This window comes from Pteropus vampyrus, unplaced genomic scaffold, assembly GCF_000151845.1.
Source record: "Pteropus vampyrus isolate Shadow unplaced genomic scaffold, Pvam_2.0 Scaffold63, whole genome shotgun sequence".
In the NCBI taxonomy this organism is placed as follows: Eukaryota; Metazoa; Chordata; class Mammalia; order Chiroptera; family Pteropodidae; genus Pteropus; species Pteropus vampyrus.
In genome coordinates, this window is record NW_011888844.1 from 4,708,371 (window position 1) to 4,718,817 (window position 10,447).

Genomic DNA, 10,447 nt, shown 5'->3' on the forward strand with positions numbered 1-10,447 from the left:
TAATGAACTATTACTCAGATGTAAGGAAAGAAGAAATAATGCCATTTGCAACAACATAAATGGATCTTGAGATAATCATACTAAGTGATAAATCAGACAAAAATATTGAAAACCATATAATTCCATATAATTTATGTGGGAAATAAAACTGAAAGCAACAAATGAGCAAGACAAACAATAATTCATAGACATAGACAACAGTTTAGTGATTACTAAGGCCGGGAGACATAGCAACCCTCATAATACATAGAAACAAACACAAGTAGACAGCCAAAATTGGAAGATAAAGAAACATGCGGCAAATGAAAGAACAGAAGAAGGCTCCAGAAGAATTTATCAAAATGGAGACAAGCAATCTACCAGATACAGAGTTCAAAACACTGGTTATAATGATACACAATGAACTTAAGGGAAATAGTAGATAAAATCAATGAGAACTTTTTTTAATAGAAAACATAAATGAGAGAAAAATAAAAGTGGAGATAGGAAGCATAAAAAATAACCAGTCAGAAATGAAAGAATACAATAACCTAAATGAATACATTAGAAGGAATCAACAGTAGTTTAGATAAAGTAGAAGATTGAATCAGCGATTTAGAAAATAAAACAGCAGAAAATACTCAATCAGAATAGCAACAAGAAAAAAAAATCCAAAAAAATAAGGCTAGTTTAAGGGGCCTCTTGGACAACATCAAGTGTACCAACATTCACATTATAGGGATACCAGAAAGAGAAGAGAGAGAGTAAGGAATTGAAAACCTATGTCAAGAAATAGTGACTGACAACTTTCCTAACCTGGTGAAGGAAATAGACATACAAGCTCAGGAAGCACAGAGAGTCCTAAGGAAGATGAACTCAAGAAGGCTCACAACAAGACACATCACAATTAAAATGCCAAAGGTTAAAGACAGAGAATTTTAAAAACAGCAAGAGAAAAACAGTTAGTTACCTACAAGGGAGCTCCCATAAGACTGTCAGTTGATTTCTCAACAGAAACTTTGCAGGCCAGAAGGGATTGACAAGAAGTATTCAGAATGATGAAAAGCAAGGATATACAACCAAGATTATTCTACCTAGCAAAGCTCTTATTTAGAATCGAAGTATAGATAAAGAGCTTCTCAGGCAAGGAAAAGATAAAGGAGTTCATCACCACCAAGCCAGTATTACAGGAAATGTTGGAGGGACTTGTTTAAGAAGAAGAAAAAAAGAGAAAAAAAGATATGATATATAATTAATAAAATGGCAATAACTACATATTGTAGCAACAATTACCTTAAATGTAAATAAGTTAAATGCTCCAGTCAAACATAAGTATGGCCGAATGGATAAGAAAACAAGACCCTTACTTATATTGCCTACAAGATACTCACTTCAGATCAAAAGGCATACAGAGACAGAAAGTAAAGGGCTGGAAAAAAAGATATATATATATATATACACACACATATATATTTTTTAATAGAATATTTAAAAAGCTTGTATTCAATACTTATACTAGACATAATAGACTTTAAAACAAAGTCTATAACAAGAGACAAAAAGGACCCAGTAATCCCACTTCCGGGTATTTATTTGAAGGTACTCATAACACTACTTTCAAAGGACATGCGAATCCATATGTTCATTGCAGCATTATTTACAATAGCCAAGATATGGAGGCCACCTTGATATCCATTAGCAGATAAATGGATAAAAAAGAGGTGGTATGTATGTACAAGGGGATATTACCCAGCCATAAAAAAAAAAAAAAAAAATCTTGCCATTTGCAACAATGTGGATGGACCTAGAGGGCATTGTGCTGAGTGGAGTAAGTCAGACAGAGACAGATAATTGCAATATGAGGAATCTAGAGAACAGGATAAACAAACAAACAACAGAAACAAGCTTATTTTTACAGAGAGCATTTCGATGGTTGCCAGATTGGTGGGTGGAGAAATAGGTCAAGGGAAAGGGGATTGAGAGATACAGATTGGTACTTACAAAATGGTCATGGGGTTATAAAGTATAACGCGAGGAATATAGTCAGTAGTATTGTAATAACTATGTATGCTGTAAGATAGGTACTGGATCATTAATTCATAAGTTATATAAATGTCTAATCGCTTTGTGGAACACCTGAAATTAATATAATATTGTATGCCAACTGTAATTGAAAATAAAAAGTATAAAAATTAAAAAAAAATAAAATATAAATATATTTTAACAAAGACCACTGATAAACATGTTGGTATATGCTTGCCCTAAAGCATGTAACTAATATTAAAATTTATTTATTTAAGAGGCAACTCAAGATTTGTTTTTCTTTTTCAAGAGGAATACTGTGTAGCTCACAAGGCAATTATATCAGTCTTATTAAATTGGACATCTTTGCTAGTCTTTGATTATTTCTCAAGCTCACTAATTATTCTATGCTACATTATAAAATGCAATGCATTTTAAGTTGGAATAGTGATAGCTGCCTAGAATCTGTCCCTTATTTAAAGACTTTACATGAATACGTGGACAAATTAAAACTGTGGTTGATTTTTTTTTTATCCATCAGGCAGTAAGCATCACGATTGTCTGCCCAAATAAACTATTCATGGTATTGAATGGATTAATTAATTTATCTTAATTTACATAGTAATATCATTGACTATTGTAATCAAATTGTTATTTCTGTGTTTCTTAATCTTAGGTTTCATTATTTTCTGCTTGTCTTCATGTTCTACCAATGCCATCTTCCTTTATCAATCAAGGATGCATTGTACTATAATTCTCTATCACTTAATTGGAATTATTTTCAAAATACACTATTAATTTATTTGTTTTTCGAACATATTTTAACTGTCTCATACCTCTCTCTCTATTTTTTATAGTAGACCTTGGATTCTAAAAGCAGACTCTTAATGATGTAGATTGATCTTCTGTTTGTTATAGGAGTTATTAGGATTGCTGCCATTTACATGCAAGGAAGATATTCCAAAAAAAATTCTGCCATCTTAACCTATAGAATAATCAGATACATGAGATAATGCCAGCATTTCAGAATTATTTTTCCTGATGTTATGGCAGAATTGTTAGTCATATTTGTGAAGTACCTATCAGACATGAATCACTTAAAATGGATGGAACTTAGTATTATAACAAATTAGTCATTGAGTGAGTAATGGAATAAGAATATCTTGAAAGTAGATATGAATAATATGCCCCTAAGGCAAAGAATTGTTGAAAATCAATGAAAGGTTGGAAGAGTATGTGAAGAATTTATTTATAAGTAATATTTCAAAACAAATTGAAATAAAGTAGTTGTAGGTAGATTTAGCTGTGATTCTCCGTCTTAGCTACTTCTATATTATTGCTTTAGAATGACTGCATATTTAGACCTAAAATATGAGTTTGCGCTACTAAACAAGGTATATTAGGAAGAATCACATTCACAGAATGAGTTCTCTTCTACAAAGCACTGAGTCACTTTTAATAAGAAGAGTTAGAATAACAGATATTTAGTGACAATTTGAACCAAATACAGGAGAAAATGAAAAGAGAAACAAGTAAAAACATTTTGACAGAAAACCCACATATATTGTATCCTACAAAGTACAATGCTTTTAGAAGTATTTATCTTATTTGCTTTGGAGACAAATACTAACTTTCAAAGGGAAGATGATCATTATGCAAGTTATTTACCTTGAGATTTTCTTAACGTGTTGATGTTACATATTCAAAGTAGCTAAGAAAATTTGGCCCTTTTTCCAAGTTTTCCTTTTAAATAATACATTTAAAGATAAATGTTTGCAATTTTATAACAAAAATCTCAAAGGATATTGCATATTTTAGTTTGCTATCACAAGTACATCAAAGTAATAATAAATAAAAACAAAATGAACTGTTTATTAGGAGAACAACACTTAGCTTTAGGTCACAATATTATTTGAAAAGATTAAGGCTATATGTTCTCAATTTCCTCAGTCTAAATGGAAAAGCAAAACTAGCTCTGAGAAAAACACAGTGAACCTTATTTTACTTAACAAAAAATTAACTCAATATCAACACGTCCTTGACATGATTTATAGAGTAATATAAATGAACACCAAACTAAGAGTATTTCCTATTAACCATAATAAAATAAATTCCATTAGGTAGGTTGTTGGACACATGGATACCACCAAAAAATATTACTTCTATTCTTAATACATATTCTTAACATATGGGATTAAATTGAAAAAAGTTTTTTACTCTTCACTATAAGTTAACGAAAATTATATATGAAAAAATATGACATAGAAATTATAAACTAAAACAGTGTCATTAGTAAATTTTAACAAAATTACAATTTCATCTATTTTCAATGTAAGTACAATATATTTGACCAGAGTCTCAACAATTTCTTTTGAAATATTTTAATTTAGAAATGAGATAGTTTAAAAAATTTCAAAAAATTATGTGGTTTGCATGGTTTATCTATTCTTGTTTTTCAGAGATTATATGAATCCTTATTTGAAGAGTATTTTAATGCCCACACTATTTTGTTTTTGGCTTGAAAATATTTTCCCCCTTTATCTGATAATGATAAACTTACCCAAAAGAGATTAATTTATTTTATCAGCCTTATTACCAAATTTAGACAGACATTTAAACTTAAAAGACGTTGGAGATACTGTCTAAATAATAATACAGTAAAAAAGCTCTAATAATTTGTATAAAGTCATACAGACAGTTATAACATGGCCAGAGGTTAAAACATACTATTTCCTTCAGCTTTATTGAGGTATAATTCACATAAAGTAAATTTATATTTTAAGGTATAATATAGCACAATTTAATAAAAGTTTATCATTATTTATACACCATGAAGTCTTTGACGTTTCAAAACTGTTTTCAAAGTTGTATTAACATTTTATATCCTCACCAGCAATGTATGAGAGTTCCAATTTCTTCCAAATGTTCCACACTTTTGTCAATTAAAAAATATTAGTCTTGTCAGTGTTATATCATAATATTTTAAAAGATTAAAACATTGTTTTTTATTTGGAAGAATAATTTAAACATTTCTTGAAAAACTATGCTGAACATACTTACAGATAACACATAAGGCCAGTTATGATTATACTTTAGTGAATTTTTTCCTTGTAACTAATGTAAGAGGAAAACCTAAAATTTTTATATTGTTTTATAAAATTGCAAGCACCTTGATCTTGGACTTCCAAGTCTCCAGAAATATGATAAATAAATTTTCTTGTTTAAGTCATGCAATCTATAGTATTTTGTTATGGCAGACCCAGCAGACTAATACATATAATCAGCTTTAGTAGATACTATTAAAGTTTTCGAAGAGTTTGTATTAATTTATACTCCTCATTAGCAGTGTTAAAAAGTTTCAGTTGTACATACTTATTAAAACTTGTGATTGTCAGTTTAATTTTTGTCATTCTCGTACATATGTACTGACACCTCATTGTGATTTTAATATACAATCTCTGATGAACAATTGGGTGAAACTTTTTCATTTTTTACAATTTTATTTATTATTTATTTATTTATATTAATTTATTTTTATTATGCTGACAGTTAACAAATTCCAGTAAGTTTCAGGTATACAATTCCACAATAAGGCATATATATTGCATTGTGTGTTTACTACCCATAGTTAGATTTCTTTCTGTCACCACATATTTGACCCCTTTAACTCCATCTTGAACCCATCCCCCATTCCCCACTCTCAGGTAACCAGTAGTCTATTGTCCATGTCCATGAATTTTTGTTTGTTTGTCCTGTTTGTTTGTTGCTTTTAGATTTATATCCTACATATAAGTGATATCATGTGATTTTCAACATTTTCTACCTGTGTTATTTCTCTTTGCATGGTTATCTAAACGTCCATCCATGTTGTCGCAAATGACAGTATTTCATCTCTTCTAATGGCTGAGTAATATTCCATTGTGTATATGTACCACAGCTTCTTTATCCAATCATCTATCGTTGGACACTGGTTGCTTCCATGTCCTGGCCACTGTGAATAATGCTGTTATGAACATCGGTGTGCAAATATCGTTTGGCTTATGAGTTTTCAAGTCTTTAGGATAAATACACAGTAGAGGGATTGCTGGATCATATGGTAGATCAACTCTTAGTTTTTCAAGGAACCTCCATACTGTTTTCTATAGTCGCTCTACCAATATGCAGCCCCACCAGCAGAACATGAGGGTTCCCATTTTTCTGAATACTCTCCAACACCTGTTATTATTTGTCCTGCTGATAACATTCATTCTAACAGGTGTGAGATGATATCTCATTGAGGTTTTGATTTGCATTTCCTTAATAGCTAGTGATGTTGAACATCGTTTCATGTTTGTTGGCCATTTGTATGTCTTCTTGGGAGAAGGGTCTGTTCAGGTCCTCTGCTCATTTTTTTGATTGGATCGTTTTGTTTTGTTTTGTTTTTTGTTATTATTGAGTTGTATGAGTTTTTTGTATATTTTGGATATTATGTCTTTATCAAAGATGTTGCTTGCAAATATATTTTTCTATTTGGATGGTTTGCTCTTTATCTTGTTGATTATTTTGCTTGCAGAAGCTTTTTTGTTTGATATAGTCCCATTCTTTTATTTTTGATTTTGCTTCCCTTGCCTTCGAGGTCAAATTCATAAAATGCTCTCTAAATCCAAGGTCCATGACTTTGGTATCTATGTTTTCTTTTATGAAATTTATTGTTTGAGACCTTATATTAAGGTCCATAATCCCTTTTAAGTTAATTTTAGTATATGGCGATAGACACAGTCTAATTTCATCCTTTTGCATGAGGCTTTCCAGTTTTCCTAGCACCATTTATTAAAGAGGCTTTCTTTTCTCCACTTTGTTTTGGACTCTTTTTCAAAAATTATTTGCCCATATAAACATGGTTTTACCTCTGGACTCTCGATTCTGTTCCACTGGTCTGTGAGTCTGTTTTTCTGCCAATACCACGCCATTTTGATTATTGTCACTTTGTAGTATAATTTCAAGTCCGGCAACGTGATACCTCCAGCCTTCTTTTCTTTCTCAGGATTGCTTTGGCTATTCAGGGTCTTTTGAGCTTCTACACAAATCTGATGATTTTCTTCTATTTATTTAAAAAATGTTGATGTGATCTTTATGGGGATTGCATTAAATCTGTATAATGCTTTAGGTAATAAGGCCATTTTAACTATGTTGATTTTTCCAATTCAAAAACATGGAATATCTTACCATTTCTTTTTGCTTTCTTCATTTTTTAATAGAGTATTATAATTTTCATTTTATAGGTCTTTCACATGTTTTGTTAGGTTAATTCCTAGGTATTTTATTCTTTTTGTTGCAATTGCAAAAGAAATTTTTAAGTTTCTTTTTCTTACAATTCATTATTAGACTATAGGAATGCTATACATTTTTGAACATTGATTTTATATCCTGAAACTTTACTGTATTTTTTTTTAAATTTCTAGTGGTGTTTTAGTGAAGCCATTAGGGTTTTCTATATAGAGAATCATATCATTTGCAAATAATGACAGTTTGACTTTTTTATTTTCTATTTGGATGCCTTTTATTTCTTTATATTGCTTGATTGCACTCACTAGGACTTCCAAAATCAAATAATAGTGGTGATAGTGGACAACCTTGTCTTGGTCCTGATCTTAGAGCAAAGGTCTTTAGTTTTTCACCGTTAAGTATGATATTACCTGAAAGCTTGTCATATATGGCCTTTATTATTTTGAGGTACTTTCCTTCTATACACAATTTATTATACATTTTGATCATAATGTTTTATCGAATGTTTTTTCTGCATCTATTGGTTTATCATTTTTATTCCTTATTTTATTTATGTGGTGATCACAGTAATCTATTTGTATGTGTTGCACCATCCATGTGCTTCTGGAATGAAGCTCACTTGATCGTAGTGTATAACCTTTTAATAGATTGCTGTATTTGATGTGCCAGTATTTTATTTAGGATTTTTTAATCCATGTTCATGAGAGATACTGGCCTATAGCTTTCTTACATGATATTTTAACAGATTGCTTTTTAAATCTTAGATAAAAAAAAAGTTTTTAATTTAAACCTTGAAACTAACAATTTGGAGTACATTGCTTAAATTACAGAACAAATTCTCTGAGAAGAGAAAAATCTCTTAGAAAATTTATTCCTCAATATATTGCAATGGAGTAGTAGTTCTGTCATAGCTTTGCTACTCTTAGAACTGTGTCTAAAAATTCCAAATCTCTTAGTTTTATTATCTTATTTGTATATTCATACAATCTTAAGAAGGTTGTTACTGGTCATGGACAGGGCAGGCTATGATGTTACCAATACATTATTCACTGCATTTTTTAAAATATAGTGCTGTGTTAATAGTCAATATTTGGGTTATAAATTTATATTAAACACCTTGGATTGTCTACAGTTTTCCATAAAAATGCTGTTTTGTTATTCTGACACTTGATTTAGTAAAAATTAAATTTAGCTCTTTTCAATATATAATCATTTTCAGTATTGAAAAATTTCTCAATAGTTACCATAATTCTTTCACCATATTTATGTAATTACTTCATTTTCATATTTGTAGCTATTTGTGATTTTATCCTTAAGTATTGCATTTCTTTTAGGTATCACACTTAGAACTCTCTTGATTTATTTCTGAAATTTAAAAATCAGTGGCTACTTATTGGAGAGCACAAATCTGAGTCAACTCTTATGAAATATGTTAAAGTTGTACCCCATCTCCAAATATAAGAGTGTCTTTTTTGTTCATATCCAGAAAACAGGATTATACACACATACACACACACACACACATGCATACATATGTGTGTATACCTCTATCTTACCCTCTAGTCTACAGACATTCTTTTGTGTATGTGTGTGTGTCTTTTCTCTGTGTTTGTATGTGTGTGTACATATATTAGTGGTAAGAAAATAATGCATTCTTTTCTGTGAAGTTAACCACTCTCTGTAAAATTGCATAGCTTAATTTATTTTTGATATTCTCATATCTCAAAATGGGAATGGGAGAAGATGTATGGTGGACACAGGGAACAAAGATCTTCATTAATAGACTAATCTTTCTATAGTGGAAGCCCCAAAGGATAGCAGAAAGCAGTCTATCAAAATAATTGGCCCCCAGCTAATTATCTACAAAAGAAATACCAATGCCAATTTTCAGTTCCAGTTTATTCTTGGACCCCAGTCTTGTTGAGACTCAATAAATATAAGCCAATTATATAATTTTGTTCTGTTGATGCAGACAACTCTAAAGCTAGCTAAGAGACTCATAAAAATATTCATAGTGGTCACAAGGGGATCAGAGAGAAGAGTTGATAGTTAAGTTAAAATCATCTTGAATCATGGGTAAAAAAAAACAAAACAACAACTAATGATGAATAAATTGTTTCATTTCTGTTTATAAAAATATTAAGTGAAAATGATGACCTAGAGTTGCTGAAAAACATGACCTAGAGTTCTTTAGAAATATTTTTGTCTTTCTATGGAAAGCTCACCAATTTGCAATACAACATTAAAAATACTTCTTTACAATAGAAGAGCAAAATAATTGCTAAAATTCTACTAATGTTAATAATGAGTAAAATACCATTAACTCTACCATTTTTATTTTTAGATGTTCAGCATAATAGGAAAGGTTTCCGTTTCCATTATACACATACACAATAGGTGGGTCTTATACAACCTTTGTTCACAGTTTAAAAAAAAGAAATTAAAAAACATTTCCTGTGCAGTTAAGTACTTTTATTTAATACATGACTTCTAATAACATACTAACATATACATGCTTGTTTTCTCTTTTTTGGTTGGTGCCTTTCTTTCACTCAGAGCCTAATTTTCTTGCTTTAAAATGAGCTGATGATCATTTAGTATGTTCAACTGTAGAAATCCAGCTTCTCAGTGCAGTCAGACATTCTCATCAATTTAGCTAATTGACAGTGACTTAATAAATTTTTTAATCACAGCTTCAAACATGTTGCTACAGGAAATGAAGCAAGCAGAATAGCTTTTTCTCTTTTAATTCTAATTTTAAAAGGTTGTAAATGTCCTTGAGGGTAGAAAATCTGTTATTTTTTAAACTATATTATCACACTACTGTTATAACAACAGTTGAAAAAGTATACTAGAAATGTGGACAAGGAATAAAAATGATCAATGAGTAAAATAACATTTGCTTTAAAAATATTGTTTTAATTTTTTTCTTCAATGACTTAGCCGTCCAATGAAATATTGGAAAATTAATATGCATTACATATCTGTAGACTGGCTAAGTAATTACTACAAAACTTTGCAGAAAATATACTTACCTGTTTATGCAACTATTACTGTTTTAACTTTATCTCAAGTAAAATTTACCTTAAACGTTTTAAAAAAAGGGTTTCAGCTCTTTTTATTAAAATTATTCACTGGCAAGTTAGAAAGAACACCTCTCATAGTTGCAGCAAATCAAATT